The 24105-nt window shown below is 42.3% G+C and overlaps 1 protein-coding gene across 1 annotated transcript in view; it reads left to right on the forward strand.

Moving 5' to 3' along the window:
- Nucleotides 1-24105, forward strand: part of Slamf9 (SLAM family member 9) — a 122660-nt gene that overhangs the window by 52822 nt on the left and 45733 nt on the right. The window contains 1 exon segment of the mRNA XM_087190967.1: nt 11583-11789. The gene's annotated coding sequence lies outside the window, so the exon portion shown is untranslated.

The raw sequence follows: 24105 nt of genomic DNA on the forward strand, positions 1-24105 counted from the left end.
TCCTCAGTATGGTGGTGGGAGGTGATGGGCCTTTAAAAGATGGAGCTTTGTTTGTTATTTGTCTCCCTATGTAGTTCATAGCGAGTCTGATCTTGAATTCACCATCTATGCTAGGCTGGCCTCGAACTCACAGAGATCCTCCTACCTCAGCCTCCCAAATGCTGAGATTATAGGCATGCCACCACACTCCCCTGAAGTTCAGGGGTTTTTGTGTGTTTGTTTTCCTTTGTGCAATGGAAAGATGCAAGCACATGTAAATTATCCTTTTAAAAGACACTCTAGGGCTGGGATTTAGCTCAGTGGTGCCACTGCCTGCCTCCAGAGTGAAAGGTCCTGAGTTTGACCCTTGGTACCCACCCCCCCAAAAACCCCTCAAAACCAAAAAAACACTCTGGCTATTCAATGGAGCATGGATTCTGCAAAGACCAACTGGGAATTTATTGCAATAAACTTGTTGGGAGACAATTCAACAATGGTGGCTTGAAAGCAAGTGCTAGTATTAGAAGCAGTAAGAATGGATGGATTCAGCATGCATTTCTGATATGAGGGAGAGAGGACTTGCTGATGAATTGGTGTCAGGGAAATCCAAAATGAATCTTAGGCTTTTGGCTTGGGCAATTAGATGGATAGTAATGTCTTTTACTGAACTGTAAAGGCTAATGGAAGGAGTAGATTCAGGGAGAAAGACAGGGTTTGGAATTGAGTTTGAGATGTTAGATATGTTAGTGAGCAAGTTGGGAGGGCCAGTCAGGTGTACATTTGGGACTCACCAGATATAGATGGTACTCAAAAACAGGGGCCTGGATGAGATTGCTTGGGAGAGCAAGGCTGAGCTCTGGGTAATCCAATATGAGGAAGTCAGTGGTGACCAGTTAGGTCAGAGAAATGCCATATCATTTGTAAAGTGTGGGCTTTTACTCTGTAGATTTTAATGTAGAGAAATTTATAATTTCTTTTTTTTTAAATTAAATTCTTTTATTGGTACATTGTAGGTATACAACACAATTACATTTCTCATTGGGAATTGCGCCTTTACATAATGCATCTTGGTTCTTATTTTTTCCCCATTCCTAGCCCTCCCTTCATCCCCTCCACCCTTTCCTATTTACAAAGACTTTATTTCCATTTTTTCCATTTCTCATCATTTTTCCTTTCCCTTCTTTCCTTTCCCCTGCCCCTCCCACTACCCCTACCCCTTTGGACCTTTTCTTCCTATTTTGCATTATCGATTATTCATTCTAATCATTGGTACATTTTAGGAATACAATATAATGACATTCATCATTGGAAATTTGCACCTTTACATAATCTCTTTTGGTTCTTATTTTTCACCCTTGCCCAGCCCTCCCATCAACCCCTCCATTCCTCCCTATTTACAAAGATTTTGTTCCTATTTTTCCATTTTCTCATATTAATCCCATTCCCTTCTATCCTTTCCCCTAGCCCTCCCACTTCCTTCCCCTTTGCCCCTTTTCTTCCTATTTCACATTACCTATTATATATTTAGTCCTTATTTACACTTTCAGTTTCTCATACCAGAGAAACTATTCGGAATTTATTCATGTGTGTCCTATTTATTTCACTTAAGAGTATCGCCTCAATGTGCATCCACTTAGCTATAAATGTCTCTAATTTCTCATTTTTTATGGCTGAGTAGTACTCCATTTTATAAAAAAACCACATTTTCTTGATCCAGTCTCCAGTTGATGGGCATTTGGGCTGTTTCCAAGTTTTAGCTATTGCAAACTGCTGCTATGAACATGGGTGCACATATATCACTGTGGTATGATTCTTTTAATTCTTTGGGGAAGATCCCCAGCAGTGGAATAGTGGGGTCAAATGGGACTTCCAGTCCTAGTTCTTTGAGGTATCTCCATACTGATTTCCACAGTGGTTGCACCAGTCTACACTCCCACCAGCAGTGGAGCAGGGTTCCTCTTTCCCCACAGCCCCGCCAGCATTTGTTATTGGTTAATTTCATGATAGCAGTCATTCTTTCTGGAGTGAAGTGGAATCTCAGTGTTGTTTTCCTTTGCGTCTCTCGAATGACCAGTGATGTTGAACATTTTTTCATGTATTTATTTGCTATTTCTACTTCTTTGTCTGAGAAATGTCTGTTCATTTCAGATGCCCATTTTCAGACTGGGTCTTTAAATTTGGGAGGTCTGATCTTTTTAAGTTCTTTACAGATTCGAGATAGTAGACCTTTGTCTGAGGAAGAGCAGGTGAAGATTTTTTCCCACATTGTGTGTTGTCTCTTCACACTGCTGGTGGTTTCTCTTGCTGTGCAGAAGCCTTTTAATAAGAAGAGATCCCACTTGTTGATTGTTTGTGCTAGTTCATGGGCAACCGAGGTTTTGTTCATAAAATCTTTTCCTAAACTGATGTCTTCAAGGGTTCTACCTAAGCTCTGTTCCAACTGGTTCAGAGTTTCTATTTTAATATTTAGATCTTTAATCCATTTCAATTTTAGTTTAGTGCATGGTGAGAGATATAGGTCTAGTTTTAATCTTTGGCAAGTTGAAGCCCAATTTTTCCAGCACCATTTATTATAGAGGCTATCTTTCCTCCAGTGAGGGTGTTTGGCTCCTTTGTCGAAGATGAGATGGCTGAGTGTCTCTGGCGTTGTTTCTGCATCTTCTAATCTGTTCCACTGGTCCTCAGGTCTGTTTCTTTGCCAGTACCATGCTGTTTTTATTACAGTAGCTTTGTAGTATAGATGCAGGTTGGGGATTGTGATACCCTCTGCCATGTCTCTGTTACCTAGAATTGCTTTTGCTATTCTGCATCTCTTCTTGTTCCAAATGAATTTTTGGATTGTTTTCTCATGGTCCATGAAGTATGCTGCTGGGATCTCAATTGGAATTGCATTAAATCTATATAGCAGTTTTGGAAGGATGGCCATTTTCACTATATTTATCCTTCCTACCCAGGAGCAGGGGATGTCTGTCCATTTTCTGATATCATCTTCAATCTCTCTTTTCAGAATGCCATAGTTTTCAGAGAAGAGGTCTTTGATTTCTTTCGTTAGGATGATTCCTAGGTATTTCAGTTTTTTGGATGCTATTGTGAAAGGAATTATTTGCCCTATTTCTCTCTCAGTGAGTCTGTCATTGGTGTAGAGGAAAGCTATTGATTTTTGTGTGTTGACCTTGTAACCAGCTACTTGACTGAATTTGGTTATTAAGTCTAGAAGACTTTTGGTGGAGTTCTTGGGGCCTTCTATATAGAGTATCATGTCATCTGCAAATAATGACAATTTGACTTCTTCATTACCTATCTTTATTCCTTTTATTTCTTTCTCTTGTCGAATTGCCATGGCTAATATTTCCAGAACTCTATTGAACAAGAGTGGTGATAGTGGACATCCTTGTCTTGTTCCTGATTTTAGTGTGAAGGATTATAGTTTTTGACCATTTAGTATGATATTGGCTGTTGGTTTTTCCTAGATGGCTTTTATCAGTTTGAGGTAGAGACCATCTATTCCAATTTTTTGTAGGGTTTTTATCATAAATGCATGTTGGATTTTGTCAAATGCTTGTTCTGCATCTATGGAGATAATCATATGGTTTTTGTCCTTGGCTCTATTGATATAGTGTATTACATGGATTGATTTGCGTATATTGAACCATCCCTGCATCCCTGGGATGAATCCCACTTGATCAGGTTGTATGATCTTCTTAATGATCTTCTGCATTCTGTTTGCCAGTATCTTATTAAGGATTTTTGCATCTATGTTCATTAGTGAGATTGGCCTATAGTTCTCTTTTTCAGTTGAGTCTTTCTCTGCTTTGGGGATCAAGGTGATGCTTGGTTCCAGGAATGAATTTGGGAGTATTGCTTCCCTTTCAATTTCACTGAAGAGTTTAAACAGTAGTGGCAGCAGTTCCTCTCTAAATGTCTTGTAGAATTCAGCAGTGAAGCCATCAGGGCCTGGGCTTTTCTTAGTTGATAAGTTTTTAATTACATTTTCAATTTCATTGGTTGATATTGGGTTGTTCAGAATTTTTAGGTCTTCTTCATTCAACTTTGGTAATTCATATGTATCTAGGAATCTGTCCATTTCTTCTGTGTTGTCCATCTTATTGGCATATAGGTTCTGGAAGTAGGTATTGATGATCCTCTGGATTTCTGCTGGGTCTGTTGTAGTTTCACCCTTTTCATTCCTAATTGCATGGATTTGAGCCTTTTCTTTCCTTTTTCGGACAAGGTTGGCTAAAGGTTTGTCAATTTTGTTGATTCTTTTGAAGAACCAACTCTTGGCTTCATTGATTTTTTTGTATCTTTCTCTTAGTCTCCATTGCATTGATTTCTCCTCTGATCTTTAAAATTTCCTCCCTTGTATGAGCTTTGGGGTTGTCCTGCTCTTCTTTTTCTAGAAGCTTGAGGTTCAGCATCAGGTTGTTTAATTGGGCTTGTTCTGTTTTCCTAATATGCATATTCACTGCTATGAATTTCCCTCGTAAGACTGCTTTCATTGTGTCCCATAGATTCTGATATGTTGTATTGTCATTGTCATTTAACTGTAGGAACTGTCTGATTTCTTCTTTAATTTCCTCTGTGACCCATTGGTTATTCAGAAGTGTGTTGTTCAATTTCCACGTGTTTATGAAATTTTTTGAGTTTCTTTTGCTATGGATCTCCAATTTCATTGCACTATGGTCTGATAGTATACAGGGGATAACTTCAATTCCTTTGCACTTACTTAAACATGTTCTATGTGTGAGTATGTGGTCTATTTTGAAGAATGACCCATGTGCAGCTGCAAAGAATGTGTATTCTGATTTTGTGGGGTGGAAGACTCTGTAAACATCTGTTAAGTTCATTTGTACAAGAGTTCGATTGAGTTCTAGTATTTCATTACTTATTTTTTGTCTAGTTGATCTATCTATTTGTGACAGTGGGGTGTTGAGGTCCCCTACTACAATTGTATTAGTGCATATATGACTTTTCATGTCCTTTAGTATTTGTTTTATGTAGTTGGGCACACTAGTGTTTGGTGCATAGATATTTATGATTGTCATCTCTTCCTCTTGGATTGTTCCCTTTACAAGGATGTAGTGTCCTTCTTCGTCTCTCTTAATCAGTGTTGGTTTGAAATCTACTTGACCTGCAAAGAGGATAGCTACTCCTGCTTTTTTCAGGTTCCTGTTGCATGGAGTATCATTTTCCACCCTTTAACTTTCAGTGTATGAGTTTCCTTTTGAATTAAGTGTGTTTCTTGTATGCAGCATATTGTTGGATTTTGCTTCTTGACCCATTCTGCCAGTCTGTTTCTTTTGATTGGTGAATTGAGACCATTAACATTGATGGTTATAACTGAAATGTACTGACTTGTCATTGCCATGACTTTTTCTTTTTGTTGGGTTCTCCCCCTTTCCATTTAATTTCTTGTCATGCCAGATGGGTTTGTTCTGCTTTGCTTCCTAGGGTTGTGATCCTCAATGTCTGTTCCTAGGATATTGTATAAAATTTTTGGAGTGCTGGTTTGGTATTCACAAATTTCCTAAGGTCCTTTTCGTCATGAAAATATCTTATTTCTCCATCAATTTTGAAAGATAGTTTTGCAGGGTACATCAATCTGGGTTGGAGGCTGTTTTCTTTTAGGGCTTGGAATATGTCACTCCAAGCTCTTCTTGCCTTGATGGTTTGTGTTGAGAAGTCTGCTGTGATTCTGATGGGCTTTCCTTTGTATGTGATTTGTTTCTTTTCTCTAACTGCTTGTAGAACTTTGTTCTTCTGTTGAGTTTCTGGAATCTTAACAATTATACGCCTATGTGTAGATTTTTTTTGATCAAGGCTATTTGGAGTCCTATATGCCTCACTTATCTGTATGTCAAGCTCTTTTCCCCTGCTTGGGAAGTTTTCTGCCATTATTTCTGTGAAGAGATCTTTTATGTCATCTTCACTCTCTCCTGTTTCTTCATTGACTCCAATCAGTTTTATGTCACTCTTCCTTGCATCATCTAGCAGCTGCTGGATTGATTTCTCATGTTCCCTTATAACTTTGAAGTAATTTTTCTTTTCCTGGTCACTAATTGCAATCTTATCTTCTATATCTGAAATTCTGTCCTCACATTGGCTCATTCTGCTGTGTAGACTTTCAATGGAGTTTTTCATGTCCTGGAAATCTATTTGCATCTGTCTTATGGATTCCATTTGTTTCTTATGTTGGGATTCCATCATGTTCCTGAGCTTCTCTCTAGATTTATTAGTCATGTCTTGCACTAGGGGCACAATTTCTCCTGTTATCTGAGAAATTATTTCTGATTTCATTTTTTCTAGATCCCCTTTTGTTGCCAGTTCAGTGGGTCCAGGTGTTTGGGTATCAGAGTGTTCCATCTCATTTCCCTTTGGGGTTGCTGTAGGTGATCTGGAAGTCTGGTTTTTTGACTTATTTACGTGTTTTCTCATTTTGACTGGGGCAGGGGGCTGTTAGCACCTGCATGGATTACCTCCTCTGAGCTGGGAGTTTTGGGACAGGGGCCGGGAGCAGCAGTAGGGTTCATGACCCAAGAGCCCTTTCCTGTGGACTGAGAGCAGCAGGAGGGATGGTGGCCAGGAAGCCCCTTCCTCTGGGCCAGGAGCAGCGGGACAGAAGGTGACCCAAAAGCCCTTTCCTCTGGGCTGGGAGCAGCAGGAAGGATGGTGACTGGGAAGCCCCGTCCTCTGGATCAGGAGCAGTGGGACGGTGGCTCAGAAGCCCCTACCTCTGGGCCGGGAGCAGCGGGACTCAGTACCATGGTCTGGTGGTCTGGTGTCCTCTGTGTCTTTGAGGTGTGGAACCAGAGAAATTTATAATTTCTACATGTGGCACTTAGTTTATTTTGGACACCTGCATTACCCCCATTCATGTCACATCCTTTGCAATTCCAGACTTTTCCTTACTTAAGTCATTGGCAAACTCTTTTTGGCTTCTTTCTGTGTGTTTGAAGGGTTGGCTAGAATTCACTGTTAACTCATCCTGGAAAGCAGGCCAAGTCTGCTGATAAATCTCTCTTTGGGCCTGTAAATATGTTGGTTTTTTTTGTTACCGGGGATCAAACTCAGGTCCTTCTGCTTGCGAGGCAGTCAGAGGAACCGCTGAGCTAAATCCCCACCCCTGGGCCTGTAAATATTTGTATAAAGGCCCATTAACTGTATTCATTGGCCATGGATAAACCAGGTACTTATAGGCAATTCTAATAAACCACATGCAGGGAATCCATTTTATGGACTATTTGCAATAAAATTTTAATTTTGCATAGTGTGAAATTAAAGCCTGCCTAAGCTTTGTTTTTTTTTTTTTTTTGGTCCTGGGGATCGAACTTGGGACCTTGTGATTTCGAGGCAGGCATCAGAACCACTGAGCTAAATCCCTGGCCCCCTAAGCTTTGTTTTGACATTTTGTGTATTTCTGGGTGGCTCTCTTTATTAGTTTTTAACATATGGATTTATTTTAAAAGCACTCTAACCAAAATGTAAGTAGAAAGTTAACCCTGTTGACCATATATGGTATATATAGTTAGACACACATGTGTGTGTGCACACACACAGAACAAACTAAATCATACAAATTGTATATAGCTCCTTGTTATACAGTTAATTAACTACCATAATCAATTAGTGTATCTTGGGGTCCACTAGTGTATCCTTCCTTTTCAAGTAAAAAAATTTCCCTCTTGTAATCAAAACAATATGCTCATTTTAGAAAAGACAAAAACTTTAAAAAAGAACTTTGGAGCACAATAATTATAACTCCACACATAAAGATAAGCACTGTTGGGCCAGGGATTTAGCTCAGTGGTTCCACTGCCTGCCTCGCAAGTGCAAGGTCCCAAGTTCGATCCCCAGTACCAAAAAAAAAAAAAAAAAAGATAATCACAGTTAGTGCTCAGGCATATCCTTCCAGCTCATTGTTGAGTATATATACTGAACAATAGTTTGGAGCCACACTATTCACCATAATGTATTAAAGTTTAAAATAAGGTTTAAGAAAACCTTAGCAGTGTATTGTATTTTTTCAATAAAAATCTTCAAAACTTTCTTCAGAATTTAAATGGCTGCCATGAACATTGCATTATGAACATATTAATTTATTTATTTATCTGGCTGTTTCCATTTTTTTGGTTTTGTGCTCTTCATGCATCAATAATGACATCATTGCAACTAAATCTGTGTATCTATTCTTATTTCCTTAGACAGCATCTTCTTTTTTTGGTACTGGGGATCGAACTCAGGTCCTTGCACTTTCGAGGCAGGCGGCAGAACCACTGAGCTAAATCCCCAGCCCCTTATTTCCTTAGACTAAACTTTTATAAATAGACTTGCTGAATCAAAGGGTACTTACACATATTGCTAAATTGTTCTACAGATTGTAGTAATGGATGCCAGCAATAAACACCTTTGTCAACATTGGATCTCAAAAATAATTTTTACAAAACCTGGAAGTCAACAGGGAAATTTTGATTTGGCTTTTTTGGTTATTGGTGAGGTTTAATGTTACTCTCGTTGGCTGTTGGCATTTCTTATTTTGTGACTAGCTTTGCAACATCCTGTGTTAACAATCTCTGGAGATGCTTGTTATTGATCTGCAAGACCAATCTTTCTATATAAAGGATCTTGGCTCTGTGTTTCAAATATTTTTCCTACTCTTCCATCAGCGTTTTGTTCCTTGACCTGAAATGGTTAAAAAGTGTATGCAATCAAGGTCAGGTTTTCTTTTTATAATTTCTATATCTGTTGTTATTTTTAGAAAGTATTCTTAATCCAAGATTACATAAATATTTATTTATATATTTTTCTATTGTTTTTTAGGGAGATTTTGTGCATGTAATTCTTTATCAACTATATTTGGTGTGGTACAAATTATAAGAATTTAATTTTTTTCAAATGCTATGCTATTCAAAAATTAATCAATCTTGGGCTGGCAGTGTAGCTCAGTGGCATAGCTCTTGCCTTGCATGTGCAAATCCCTGGGTTGTTAACCAGTTTTGCTTCATTTTACATTGGTCCCCACTATATTTGCAGATTAGTTCTATGCTACCGATCAACAGTTGTACAGTACAGGTCCATGGCCATATCTAGCCTATGTATGTATTTAATTTAGGTAGTTTTTGAATTGCTCACTGTATATAAAAATCAGGAAGTTTTATACAAAAATCTGGCTTTAAAATTCTCTTGAAAAGTCAGCAACCAAATTTACAGTCCCTCTTGACACAAATGTGCAGGAGCTAGGAAGCAGTTGCTTGAGAAAGCCAGAGAAAGTCCCTCATCTGCACTCAGTTTTATTGTCGCTTAGTCTCTAGAGGCTTTTGAAGTCGTAGCCACTGCTATTAAGTTGTATGTATTTAGCTTGGGATTGAATACATGATGAGAATTCTATAATTAGTATTAACTGTTTGGGAGTTAATTTTCCTTGGGTTTTCAAGTAATTATGTCATCATACAAAAATTATAATTTTGTCTTCTCTTTTCCAACTTGTATGTATCCTAATTTTTTTTCCTTATTACACTTGGCTAAAGCTTCCTAATCATTTTGAATAATGATCATGATAGCAGATGTCTTTGTATTGTACCTAATTTTAATGGGAATGGCCTTGTGTTTGATTTTTAAAGATGAAGTAAACAGTCTCATTGCATTAAGAGCATACTTTTTATAATTCTCTGATTTTTTTTTTTTGGTACCAGGGATCGAACTCAGGTCCTTGAGCTTGTGCAGCAGGCGACAAAACCACTGAGCTAAATCCCTGGCCCCATAATTCTCTGATGTTTTGATTTTTATTAATATCAGTAACATTTTTATTAATATCTGGTAACATTATCCTATGAATTTTCTCTAAATTCAATACTTCATAATAAGAGATTTTTCTAATGTTGAACCACATGTATATTTTTATTATCCCAACAATACCAAACACTACAAATACACTCAAATAATACACTTGTTAGCCTGCTTTGTCTTTCTTTTAAAAGATGAGGAAATTTACATCACTTTCTAAAGTAAGATTTTCTATTATAATCTTCCCCTCTTTTATGCTTTACCAGTTTTTTTCTTGAGGTGTACTCCACCTAAAATTCTTGTTGCTTTCCTGCTGTTTGTATTGCATTAACTGGTACATTCTTTGAAAAGTTGACTTTTCACTTACATATTGTGCTAATTCATTTTGTGTGTCAACTTGACGGAGCTGAGGGATAGCTGGCAAAATAGAGCCAGCTATATAGAGAAACACACTGAAGGGTTTCAAAGAATGTTCTTAGGCAAAACATCTTAGATTAACCATTTTAAAACAACACAATAATAGACAGTGCCCATGCCTTTCTCCTGTAAAATGAGCCTTTGTCTTTCTACCTGTGGTTGAGCCATCATTTTTCTCCTATAAGCTGAGCCCAAACTTTCTAGATTCACAAATTGCATACATTTGCACCCCCCAAAACCTGTAAATATTCCCTGCTCCAGATTATAATACACCTCTCTCTTTTGAGGGCCCCCACTCTATTTCTTTGAGTGTGTATTTTTAAAATTCTGTGTAATAAATCCCTTAATAGTTCTTTAAAAAACCCTCTTTGGTTTGTCTGTGAAGGTGTTTCCAGAAGAGATTCACATTTGAATCAGTAGAAAGAGTAAAGAAATCTTCCTTCCAATGTGGACAGGCATCATACAATTTGTTAAGGGCCTGCGTAGAACCAAAAAAGTGGAAACGAGGGGAATTTGCTGTCTTCTTCAGCGGGGACACCCATTTTCTGCCCTTCAACGTCAGTGCTCCCGGTTTGCTGGTGTTTGGACTTGGCCTGGGACTTTAGACCATTGACCCTCCTGCTTTTCAGGCCTTCAGGCTTGGACTAGAACTACACCACTGGCACTCCTGGGCCTCCAGCTTGCAGAAGGCAGTTGATAGGACTTCTCCAACTCCACAATTGCCTGGACCAATCCCTCATAAGAAGTCTATTGTTATATATCTATATGCATCATCTTGACTCTGTGTTACCAGAAGAACCTGTTTCCTGAGTAGATATTATTTTTTACTTGAATTTTCAAATTAATTTTAATGTGAAATACATTATATTTCAGAATAGTATGTAACATGCATTTGTGTAGTTTGAAGGATAATAAAACAAATACCCATACAATTAGCATCCAGATCAAGACCCAGAACATCACCAATACCAACTACATCCCTCTCCCTCCCCAAGTAAAAAACACTATACTCATTTTTTTTTTTTTTCTTGGTACCGGGGATCAAACTCGGGACCTTGTGCTTGTCAGGCAGGTGCCAGAACCAGTGAGCTAAATCCCTGGGCCACTATACTGAATTTTGAGTTAATATACTCCTGATTTTTTGCTAATTGTTTTACTTCTCTGATGTGTATCCTTCAACAATCTGCTGTTTAGTTTGACTGGTTTTGAGATGTACATATGTAGGACCATACTGAATATGTGTTTTTATGATACTCCCCATGATGGCTGATTCATTGTGTCAACTTGAGTAAGAGAAGCTCAACTAAATTGGCTCAGCAATTCCACACCCACCCTAGGGCGGCTTGTGGCCTGGAAGGTATAAAGGGGAAGTGAAGAAGGACGGATCTGCTTGTGTTTCTTCCCAGGAGCTCCAGTCTTCGCCTTCACGTTGGATGTCATCTCCTGGCTTCCGGTGCAGACCCTTGAGCTTCCATTGCAGACCCATCGGCCTCCTGACGCAGATTTGCATGGGACACTGCAGTGAGTGCCAAACCTTCAATGGAATCCTTCAGTCTCCAGTGTGTAGACAGAGCCTCTCGACTCTTCCACATCCAACTCTGTGGATGACTATTGTAAGCCAATCTTGTAAATTCTTACATATTTGTATATTGTGTGTTATATCCGTTTCTCTAGTAAACACTGACTGATACACTCCTTTGCTCAACGCCATCCATCCATGCTGATGCATGCAGCTGTTTCACACTCATTTTCACTGTTGTATCACTTTCCACTACACAAATTTATTACGTATTCTGCTACTGAATGACATTTCTGCATTTAAGTTTGTGAAGAGAAATTTGTGATTTCTCAGTATAAACAGCTTATTTGGTTTTGTTTTCTGCCTGGATGGTTATAGGCCTTTTTAAAAAAGTCTTTGGTATACAATACTTGCTAGAATAAATTTAGATAAATATTAAGTTTGCTTGACATTCTCATCTTGTCCCCTTTATTTTCATGTCTGGTCATTTTTCTCCATGTTCTTATCCTTGCAAAAGAAAGTCTATCCTTGTTCAGCATGGAAATGGATTGTGATTCCCTTAGCGGGGACATGTTCCTGTAGAAGTCTTTCATTCTCAGCAAAGCAAACAATGCCATGCAAGGTGCAGCATGTGAGAGGCCAGTGCCATGCTGCTGCTGTGGCTGGTAAAAGTAATTTACCAATAGTCAAGGAATACAGAAAAGTTAAGAGTTTATTGATACTCTGCAAGAGATCAGAGAGCTAGTCCAAGGGAGAACTATGGTGTTAGGGTGAAGGGTTGAGATTTTTATATTTGATTTTAATGGGAGGAGGGGGTCATTCTAGGAATGTTTTCATTAGGCCATGGTAGTTCTGTTGTCCATATATTCAATTTTAAAACTAGCTAGGTATTTTTTTGTTTTGTTTTGTTTTGTTTGTTTTTGCAGTACTGTTGATCAAACTCAGGATGTTGCATTTACAAGGCAGGTGTGGCACCACTGAGCTAAATCCTGGGCCCTAAGATTAATGTTTTGTTTGACAGACTCCAATGCCCTTGGCATTGCTAGAAATAGTCCTTCTGAATAAAATTAATTAACAAATATGCAAAGATTGACTAATGTTAATAGTCAAGGGGATCAGAATAAAATATATATGCTTATATTTGAAAGGGACTTTTGACGCTATCTTGGAACAAGGGAAGAAATGGTGTTCTTTAAGACATGACAAGCAGTTAGATCACCTGGCGATGCATGCATAGCTCTTGCCTGTAGCTTACAAGGAGGAAAGTTAATGTTCTACTACAGACTCATCACTCAGCTGCAATGTGGCCTTTAAAGAAACCATGGTAAAATAACCGTGATTCCCCACAAACAAATTTATATTTTCTTCACCATAATTAGAGGTGTCATGGTGTATGAGGGGTAAGAAGAGAAATGACCATGGGTAGAGTTCCTCTCCTCCCCTACGTGATTGCCATAGCAGCTGATGCCTGCCTAGGTAGCAGTGGCCTTAGTAGACATGGCTGCCTCCCCAAGAGCAAACCTCATCAGTACCTCTTCTCTGTTCTCCATGCTTTTTGTGCTGTGAACAAGCCATTAGTAGATCTGGGGCCAAGTCTGGATCTCCTTAAGACTCTAGCATATGTCCCCTTCTCAGGATGGTGGTGGGGTTTGAGCTGGACACTCCTTGCCACAAAATGGCAGCCTTGTGACATTCACTCATTCGAGTCTCTCTCTCACTGAAGTGTGGGGCAGTTGTCCTCTTCTATCCCATAAGTCATTTCAAATGGGAATCATGAAGGGAAAGTGCTAAATGCATTGACTCAGATTGTCCCCTGGGCTAGAAAGGCTACCTATTTAACTAGTATTGACTCAGATTGAAAAGTGGACCTTGTATGCATTCTTGCTCTCTCCTGGGTCCCTGCCAGAGGGCAGAGTGAATAGAGATGGTTGGGCAGACTGTTTTCTGGTCCATACCTTGAGAGATTCCCAGCCTGTTCAGCAGGCTACAAGGGAAATGGCCGGAGTGCTACCTGGAATTTATAGTCACTAGGGGGATAAGCACTTGTTTCTGATGTTGAATGAGATAGTCTTTTCCTCTTAGCCTCTGGACAACAGGCAGGGAGGCTGACCATTTATTTGCCAAGCACATTATAGAAGACAAAGGAACACTGGATGGGAGGTTGGGTGATGTCCTTCATATCCTTCTTTCCCAGAGATCCTGCTCTTTTGCTGCAAGGGCGGGGGGGGGGGGTTATCTTGCTAATCCTGGAGTCCTGAGATATGTACCTGCTTGTTGAATGTCACCTAAGGCTTTTTCATCAGTGTTTGAAAAATTGGGCTGTCTTATGATTACACAGGTATTTTTTATTGTCTTAAGGGTCTAACAAATCAGGGGTGCTTTTCCTTTTGGAAGATCTCTAGTTAATTTCCCCTTTATACTCTTAATACTCAGCAGGCAGGTAAGATTTTTTCCTTTCTCCTGGGAAACAAAAAGGATTAGCAATTTGTGACTTTGTTTATTGTTCTTAAGTAAATTAATTGCATTAAAATTTGTGTGCCCCATCCGAAGAGAAGATAAATTATACATATTACAAGAAGGGAAGAAAAGGGAGGGTGATTATGAAATTCCTCTGAGAAAGGTTCTTTGTTCTTTGCTTGCTGCATAATGTATCTATCAGAGGAGACCTGTCCTTTCAGTGGGCCTAAGATGCCAGTGAGTTATGACTAGGAGTCCCCAGCTTATTGTTCCTATTTTTTTTTGAGGTTAAGAGTAGGAAGAGTTTATTGAGAGAAAGATAGCTTCTGCCTAAGAGAGATAGAAGGGGGACCAGAAAGTGAGTTGTCCTATTGTTCCTATTGGGAAAGTAATGGAAAGATCAGGATGTTTTTCCTTTAAGAGTTATCCAGTTGTGCCCTTGAGGTTGGCTGTGGTCTGGGTGGTTTCTTTCTTGCTCAGGGACAGAGATAGGCAGGTAGGGTGGGGAAGGTGGTCTCAGACTAATCAAATACTTGAAAAGAAAACTGTATCTCTAGCCATAATCTAGAAAATGTACATATTGCAATCAAATGTTTCTTGGACTTTCTTTAAAAAAGGGGAAAAGGGGGTGGCAAAGTAACTCTTTGATACTTTTATATCTGTTGGAGTCTTGAAAGTCATCACTGTGTCTCTAACACCGTCTAAGTAGACCCAATATGGGAAAGAGGACATCGACATTTGTTTGATAAGTTTCTAAAATACTGTACCTTGAATTTTTTGGTAGCAATAAGACAGATGTGCGGGATACTAAAAGTTAGGGACAGACCAAAATGACTTAAGACTTTTTTCTTAGATTTCCTTTTCCTTACTGCTTATGCTTGGCAAGATTCCAGCATTGCCTTGCCTGTCACTTCTAGCCCTCTGCAGAAGGTGACATTCTTCAATTTTTCAGAGCTGCATGCAGGACTAGCCCACAGCAAAGCTCTTGTGGGGTAGGAGATCTCTTCTGATCCCTCTTATAATTTCCCCAAGGGCAAAAAGTCTAGATCAGTTGACTTACTTAATCCTAATTTCTTTAGGTATTTAATAATTCTGTGCCTCATTTTCCTCCCTTGTAAGATGGTGGCAAAAATAGAATGTACTTTTTATCCAGAGACATAAATGAGTTCCTTCTACTCAGATGATGTAAATGACTTAGAGTTGCTAGCAATTTCAGGGCCAAGGAAAGTGCTTGATCAATACTAACTTGTCACAATATTATTATGACCTTATTTGGATTATTGAGAAGTAAATTTTTCCCTATTCTCTGGCAAAAATGCTTAAAGATCAAACAACTTGGTTTCTAAGTGAAGATGAATACTTAGTAGCAAATTTGTAGATATATGCCTTCCTTTGTTGAAGATATATGGCATATTTCCTGGGTTGGGACACAAGAGCCTGATATCCTTTGTTTAAGCACAGTAGATAATGCTCACAAAGTCCCTTAATCAAGACCAGGACGCAGACCTTTGATTGTACTGGGAGATTCTAAGCTCTCCCTTCTCTGAACGAAGAGAATTTCTCTCATTTTAATTTATGCCAGAGACTAGGATTTAGCACCACCCTTCTATTCTACGAGAGGAAGCAGGCGGCAATATCACAATGTACCACTAGATGCCACTATAGGCTATATCATTGCGCACATGGTCTCGCTGCTGAATTATACTATTTTAATCAGGGGCCTGTAGGCTCTCGAGAATCCATGGATTATTGGAGAATAATAATTTCAAGAGTACTGTGAAAAATACTAAATTGTGTTATAATCTCAACGAAAAACTAAAAAGTTATTTGGTCAGTCATAAAGAAAAAATTCTTAGTTGAAATTCACTATTAACAAGAAAAAAAAAAGGATGTTTCCCTGGATGCGAAGTGGAGTTGGCTGGGCTCTGTAGGATGTTCTCCACCTTCTTTTAGATTTTTTTTTTTTTTTTTTTTTTTTTGGTACTGGGGATCGAACTCGGGTCCTTCCGCTTTCGAGGCAGGTGGCAGAACTACAGAGCAAAATCCCCGCCCCCCCCTTCTTTTAAATCAGCTACACACCCCTCTGCTTCATGGAGCAGACTCTGAAGGATTGAAGAACATGAGATTTGAAGTTCAGTCAGACTGTGTTTGCATTTAGCTCCTTCCTTACCTGTGTGAGCTTGGGTGTATGTTATTTAACCTCTTCTCACCTGGACATAACTTTAACATCATGACACTATGAAGTGTTGTGAAGACAAAATGAGATGATATGTAAAAATACAAAGATCAACTGTCACTTTTAACTTTGATTATTTCACTTGATAAAAGTATGTTTATAGCTAAGAATATTTGAAAACTACTAACTCCAATCTTTTATTCTCTCTCTCTTTCTGCTGTACTGAGGATTGAACCCAAGACCTTCACACTGAGCTACATTCCCAGTCCTTTTTTAGTTTTTAATCTTGAGACAGGGTCTCACTAAGTTGCCCAGGCTGGGCTGTAACTTGTGATCCTCCTGCCTCAGCCTCCCGGAGTGCTGGGAGTACAGGTGTGTGCCACTGTGCCCAGAAAACTTTCATTTTAAAAATGTAGGAACTGGGACTTAAGAGGCCAAATGGTTTGGTTGTCTGATTAAGTTTCACAATTTCATAATACAACACAGTTATTTGTGTAAAACGAGACACAGCTTTCCTAATCCACACGTGGAGGAACCTGATATGTCCCTGTTTGAGTTCAGAAAACTCATGAAATACAAAACAATGCTTCTCTTTGTATCTGAGCATGCTGATAACTCAGTTCAAATTTAAATTTTATTTTTATTTGCTCTATTTACAAAAGTAATCCAGCTAAACATGTTAATTACGTAAATGTGGATGTTTTCATAAATTTTCAATCCCAAGTTAATGCTTTGATTTAATCAATCTCGTTGATTAGGCAAATGTTTTGGTTGGGAAGGTTCACATCCGCTGAATAGTTGTGAAGGAGCCAGGGAAGGCTTTAATGAAATGAGAACTCACGGATATGTAGTCATGTGATTGTTGATTACTTTGATAAGTTATTAGCTGAAAGAATAATGCAGCATTTTAGGTCATTTAGTTCTCCTTTACTGAAATCTCACTGCACGCTAAACGCAACTTGTGTCCCTGAATTCCTGACTTGCAAATAGTTATTTTCAAGGAATGCAATTTTAGGAAGTTACTGTGGAATCCATTGTAATGCCGTGTTCTCAAGCATCCAGGGTTGGAGAAATCTCTACATCCTGAAACCAACAGATCAAGGACGGGTTAATTAGATCCAGGATGTTGTGTCTATTTGACGGTTTCCACGGCACAGAGCCCCTTAGAATCCTGGGCCACCAGTCTGTAAAACAGGCTTCCGGGTTTCTCGGTCGGCACCAGGGGCTTCGGTTGCTGCTGCTGCCGACAGAGGGCGCAGGCGTTCGGGCCAGTGGGGAAGGCGGATTCGCGCGCCTCCCCTTCGGTTTGGGGCGCAGCGAGTCACCCTGGGCCACACCCAACAGCCTCGAGGCAGCTATCTGCGGGCACAAGCTTTCCCAGGCCCATGAAAATGTTTAAATAAGTTCTTCTGAAATTAGAAAAAATGAGTATAATGGTGATAGGCGTATAATCATGAATCCAGCCTAGATTACATTTATCTTTGTACTAACAGTCATAAAATATGACTTTTATTTAAATGGAGGAGCGTGTGAAGGCCAGGGTGTCCCAGGCCGATGAATATCCTGAGTTATACTTTCAAATCCCAAGTCCTAAATTTATCGCAAGGGCAGAGGGGCAGAGGGAGCCAGCTAGAGGAGAAGGGTCTCTTCGCTCAAAGGGAGCACTGGTCTGGGCCCCACGCGAAGCTGGGAGTGGGCGCGGTATTTAAAGTTCTCAAATTGCTGGTCCAAAGACCTTTCTGCCCTTGAAGCTGCTAAATACCTTACCTCTTACTTGTTCCCTACATCTCCAAGCCCCCGCCGCCCCGGCCCAGGGAGAACTGTGCTTCAGGCACTCTAGTGGCTCAACGTTTCGCTCCTTGGGAAGCTGCCGCTGGAGGAGCTCTGAGATTTCCAAGGAGGTATCTCTGCCAGGACCTGAAGGGATAAGAGTCCTCCCACCAGGTGAATCTCGGACCTTGCTGATGGACTCAGGGGATGAATTTCTGGCAGACAAGAGGAGGGTGGGTTTCCCTACTGCAGTGTCACAAGGACAGTGTGACCTGACGCCCCCAGATCCTGTCTCCTGGCTGCCTAGGGGTGGCACCTGTAGGCTCTGGGCTGCAGACCTATCGCTTTGGGGTTTTAAGGGCTTTGGTGAAGGGGGTAGGTAGGTCAGGGAGGCTTGATTGGCAGCGAACGTGTGAAGATTCTGCCCACCAGGTGGCGCTGGGCGGTGACCCTCGGTCCCTCCCACCCAGTGACATACCTGAGAGCCCTATGGGGTACGGTAGAGGTGGGAGGCTCAGCCCTCAAGGGCTTCGGTGCCAGGCTCCCACCTGACTCCAAAGAGAGCGGCCCCAGAGGAGCAACAGAGGGTGGGGGGAGCCTGTAGCAAAAAGCTAAGCATCATTCCTGACAGCTGGGGGCAGCAGCAAGCCGGGAGCTAGGGAGACAGGTATGGCGGGGAAGTGGAAGAGCAGAGCGAGTGTGTCCGGGGACTTCAGCATTAATGAGGATGCGCGGCATTAATGAGGATGCGCGTGTGCCTGCTCATATGGGGCGACGCTGCTCCCACCCTCTGGGAGAGCAGACTTCCTCTTTCCTATATGCTCCTCGGATTATCTGACGCCTCTGGTCCTTTAACTGCTGGGTGGCTCATTCCTACCCTGTGGCCTGTGGGTCAGTCCTTCACTAGGCTGGCTGGGAATAGGGAGAGGTGTTACTACATCATTCCTGTGTTCACTGATGTTTTCATCTTTCAGCCTTTGTGGAGCCAGGCCCGGGGATGCAGAGTTTCATAAAATATGGTCTGTGCCTTCAAGGAGCTCAAAGTCTGGTGGGAAAGACAGGAAGCAAAACAGACCATTGGCACATGGTGCCAGGTGCCAGGCCAGAGGTGTGTCCAGGAGGGTTGGCAGCTGCGACTGTGTGCGGGGCAGGGCAGGCTGTGGGGCCGGTGAGCCTGGAAGGGCGTGCAGGATTAGCCAGATGGGTTAGTGAAGGACACATAGAGCTCTGGTACCATAAAAATGCAGGAGGCCTGGCACTGGATCACACTGGGGACTAGAGGCACAACAAGTAGGGCTACCAATTATGCTCAAGAGCCAGGCTTCCTCTCCTACAGGACTAGGGAGCTGCTGCAAGATTTCCTCGAGGGAGAGAGAGGCATATCAGAATTGAATTATGCATAGGTTGAGTCTGGGAGAAGTGAGGAGATGGAAGCTGGAGGCTCAGGAGGTCTGCTACAAGTGGGATAAGAACCTAGGAGGCCTCCTCATCTTGCTCTTCCAGCCCAGGGGAAGGGAGTGAGCTGGATGGTGCCCTTGTTGGCTCTGGTCGAACCCACTTTTGGGGTAAGGGTGGGGCAGAGCTTCCAGGAAGCCTAAAAGAGGGCTGATACACGGGTGATTCGGGGATGGGAATGGTGTTGCAGCACCTTAGGGCAGAAGGTAGGAAGAGGGCTTGGCACTCCTGTGTCCCCAGCACAGAAACCTGCCAGAAAGAAAGAATGGAACTGGAGGGCAAAGCTGACACAGCCCTAGAAGAGACCCAAGCTCTTCCTGTGGTCTCAACACCAACCAGTGGAAGGAAAGGAACCATTGACTTCATCTTGTCTACAGGGCGGGACATCAAGCTCTGCAGGGGAGAGAGAAAATCCTTCATTCCCCTTGTGGAAATGGTGTTTGGGCCAGCAGGCTGTAAATGGTACCTGGATTATCCCCTGGTGTTGCTGCTGTAGGGCCAGGAGAAACAGCCCCCTATGGGCCAAGCTGGGCTAGAGGAAGGAACCCAAGGGGCTTTGGGCTACATCTCAATACTACAAATGCTTCGGTTGTGGGTACTACACAGCCCTAATTTGCGTGTGGCCTGTGACACCCCCAGGGCCAAATCCTCCAACCCCATGGCAAGTGGGAGACTAGAAGCTTGGCTGCTCCAGCTCCTTCTCATACTCTTGTGGCTCTGGGCACCCTCCAGAGTTCGTCACCCCAGGACTAGCTCCCTTCCGGTGTCTCTCTGCCTCAATTCTACAAGACCTTTCCCTAGGCCTCCCGTGACTGGTGTTACAAAGAACAAACCCCATCAGCCTATTTGTCAGGGGCAAGAGAATATGAGGAAGTCGTCTTTGTAGATGGCAGCATTGTCAACCAATGCCTGATGCTTCTCTGGAGACAAAGTGCTTCTGAAACTGCATATTAGGATCATTTTCCAGCGGTTTAAAAATAGTGACTGTTGGGCTGGGGATTTAGCTCAGTGATTTCACCACCTGCTGTGCAAGTGCAAGGACCCAAGTTCTATCCCCGGTACCAAAAAAACACCAAACAAAAATGGTGACTGTCAGCCAGCCTCCATCCCCAGGAGTCCTGACTCAGAAGAACTTGCATTTTCAATGAGTATCCGAGGAGACCTAACTCAGTTGGCCGCAGACCACACTGGACTGAGGGCTGCTCTCCTCTGTGCTGTCCTCCCTGGGAAGATGGGTGGTCTGGCTCTAAGCCCCAGGCATGGTGTCTGGGACGAGCTGGGTCTCCCCTCACAGAGCTCTGGGCCCACCTCCCCTGGCTGTTTCTCATCCAGGACCAAGTGGGAAGATCCTTGCTTTGATACAGAGGTGAATCAGGCCAGGTAGATGACATGACGTGGAATTAAATGACATCCTGGATGCCTTTAACTGAGGCTGTGCAATGCTCAGAAGGGCTGCAGGGGAGGGAGGCAATAAATTGATTATGGTGGAGAGGCGGAAACTAGATCCTAAGCGGCAGGTGAGAAGGTGTGAGCCGCACCATGACATCGTGCACTTAACACGCGTTAGAGAACAGGTTCGTTCCCCCTCTTACTGGTGTTGAGGGGCAAGAAACACTCAAACCTGGACTATATGGCCCTGCCTTCCTCTCCAATTGTAAAAACAAGGTCCAGCTTCCTATTTGAGCAAACAAACTAGAAGAATTGTAGATAAGAAGAAACAGTGGACCTGGAGGATCGCAGGAACGGTTACTCCGTGGTCCTCCCAGTCCAGAGCACACCCCGGCACTTCCAGGCAGGCCACCTCTCCACAGGAAGCCTTTCCCAGGGGCCATCTCTTCCTTCTCAGGACTAGGAGGCAAAACGAGGCCCACAACCTCCTGGATCCTGACTGCTCCTCAGATGTCTCCTGTTCTTTCTCCAGTAAAATGCAGGCCCCTGACCTGCCAGGCAGGGTTGAGAAGATGAGAGAATCATAAGGCTGGGGGTCAGGGAGCCACTCTGCAGTCCCCATTTTGTCTCCATGCTGCTGCTCAAAAGTGCTTAGGAAGAGCTGGGCCCCTGACATCAGCCCGACCCAGGCATAAGGACCCTAGGAAGGGAAGGGAGTCCCTGTTCATGGTAGGGGTGTAGTAGAGGAGGCCTATGTGTGCAGTGAGGGGCCCAGGTGCCTATGCTCCCCTTTACTTGGTTTGGCATGGAACTTGGCTATAGCTATAATTACCTAGAACGGCAGTCCCCAACCTTTTTGGCACCAGGGACTGGTTTTGTGGAAGACAATCTATCCATGGATGGGAGCAGGATGGGGGGGGTTAGTTTTTTTTTAAATTGGTACATGTTTGTGATACATAATTGCATTCCCCAGGGCTAGCATCAGCGCCTCAACTCCATCTCAGATAGTTAGGGATTCGATTCTCAAAAGGAGAGCACAAACTAGACCCCTTACATGCACAATTGACAGTGGGCCCATGCTCCTGTGAGAATCTAATGAGCTGCTGATCTGACAGGAGGTGGAGCTCAAGAGGTAATGCAAGCAATGGGAGCGGCTGTAAATACAGAGGAGCTTGGAGGACAGGGGCTTGCCCACCACTCGCCTCCTGCTGTGCAGCAGGGGTTGGAATCCCTGCTCTAAGACACGCCTGTTGGTCATTTCTTAGGTTGTCTCCCCGCTCCTCACTTTTGTACTGGCAGCTCGTTTAGCTTTTCTTTTATGAGAGGCATGTTTCCCATTTTCGGTGCCAGGGCAGAGCACTCCACAAATGATCTCCTCTTGGTGAGGTAGATACCTTGGTGAAAGTGCTGCTCTTCCTTGCGCTGCTCGGGCTCCTGTGGATTTGGCCCCTAGAGACTAAGAAGAAATTAAGGAGTCTCTCATCCTGGTCATACCTCTGAAAGCCCCAAGGAAGTCATTTCCCAATACTCCCAGGAAAAATGTCTTGACCTGAGCTCAAACCATTGCCCTCTGTATGGTCTCAAATCAACCATTAAAGAGTAAACTCCAAGGGCCGGGGATTTAGCTCAGTGGTTTCACTGCCTGCTGCGCAAGCGCAAGGACCCGAGTTCATTCCCTGGTACCAAAAAATAAAAAATAAAAAGAGTAAACTCCAATCTGCATGGTCTCTGCGAGCCACATGCTGGATGCTGTCAGGGATCTTCAGAGAATATTCCTGCTGGCATCACCTTGGGCCTGGGGTGCTGAGACTGGAAATCAAGATAGGAAGGAGGGGTTGGAGAAGAGGTCCCTGGCCCTTGGGTAGCAGGGGAGGCAAGACTAGCTCACTCTGGGAGAAGCCTCCTCTGTGGGAGGAGGGCAGATTTTGGTTACCTCACAGGTACCTGTACTTTTTGCCTCTCTCCTGCTGAGCCAGCAGCAATTATGCAGCTGGTTAGGGCAGGCAGCCTGGTTGGGGGTGGGGGCTTTCCTGGGAGGGGGAGACTTCTGTTCTAGTCCTGGCACTGCTGCTTCCTAGATGCATGACCTCCAGGACAGGACTTGATCTTTTTGGGTTTTCCTTTTGTGAAATGGCATTGGGAACCCATGTGTGGTTGTGAGATCAAAGTGAGACTTTGCTTCAAAACCATGCATCAAAACAACACGTTCAGCTCGCATGTGGCCGCTTGTGAAGAGTCACTGAGCTAATGAAGGCAAAACATCTGGCATAGGATCTGGGCTATGACAATTGGTCAAGAAGTGTTAATCTCCAACCCTGTCCGTGTGACTGAAATTTCAAACACAGTTTATCCCCAACTCCTCTCAGTTTTCTCCATATGCCCCCTTATGACCTTCAAATTGCTCCTCCTGGATTCTCTTCATCAATGAATGGTACACTGTAGCTGCCCAGCCCAGAAACTGGAATCTTTCCCCACATCCTCTCAGTGCTTTGGAAATAACATGATGATGATGATGATGATGATGATGATGATGATGATGATGATGACTATATATATATTTATCATTGCTATGATTTACACCTGATTTATTTCCACTTTTTCTTGGCTAGCAGATAGTTTTTTTCCTAGCAGATTCTTTAACCTCTTGGATTATGTTTTTCTCTAGCTGTTAATTAAATCACCTTGGGTCTCTTGAACACATGGCTTAATTTCACAGATACTCTGTCTAGACAACAGGGAAAATCTGCCTAGATTGAAAAAAAATTAATCATCTGCAAAATGAATAATCCACATGACCAACTGAAATGAATTGAGAATTGATTTGAATTGTCTTAAATCAGATAACTTCACTGAATTGGTGGAAACCTCTCCCAAGGCTGAGAACTTTTTCAACAAGCTGGGCTCTCTGCCTGGTCCTGAGGCCACTGGCTTCTGTCTCCTTGAAGGTGGGAAGGCTTTGCTTTGTCCTCATTTATGAGTTGGTAACTTTTTATGCAGAATGTATTACATATAAAAACAGTGACTTGCTCTGAGTTATTGGCAATCTTTTTTTTTAGAGACAGGCAAGGCTAGCCGGGAGATAGATGGATCAGACTCCTGTACCCTTGACTTAGTATTTCAAGTTGGCACGCTGATATTCTAGCTCCACTGGAAGTGGGATGTT

Source organism: Heterocephalus glaber, unplaced genomic scaffold (assembly GCF_053883595.1).
Source record: "Heterocephalus glaber isolate CG9 unplaced genomic scaffold, H.glaber_assembly_v1.0 deba00001561, whole genome shotgun sequence".
NCBI classification, from domain to species: Eukaryota; Metazoa; Chordata; class Mammalia; order Rodentia; family Bathyergidae; genus Heterocephalus; species Heterocephalus glaber.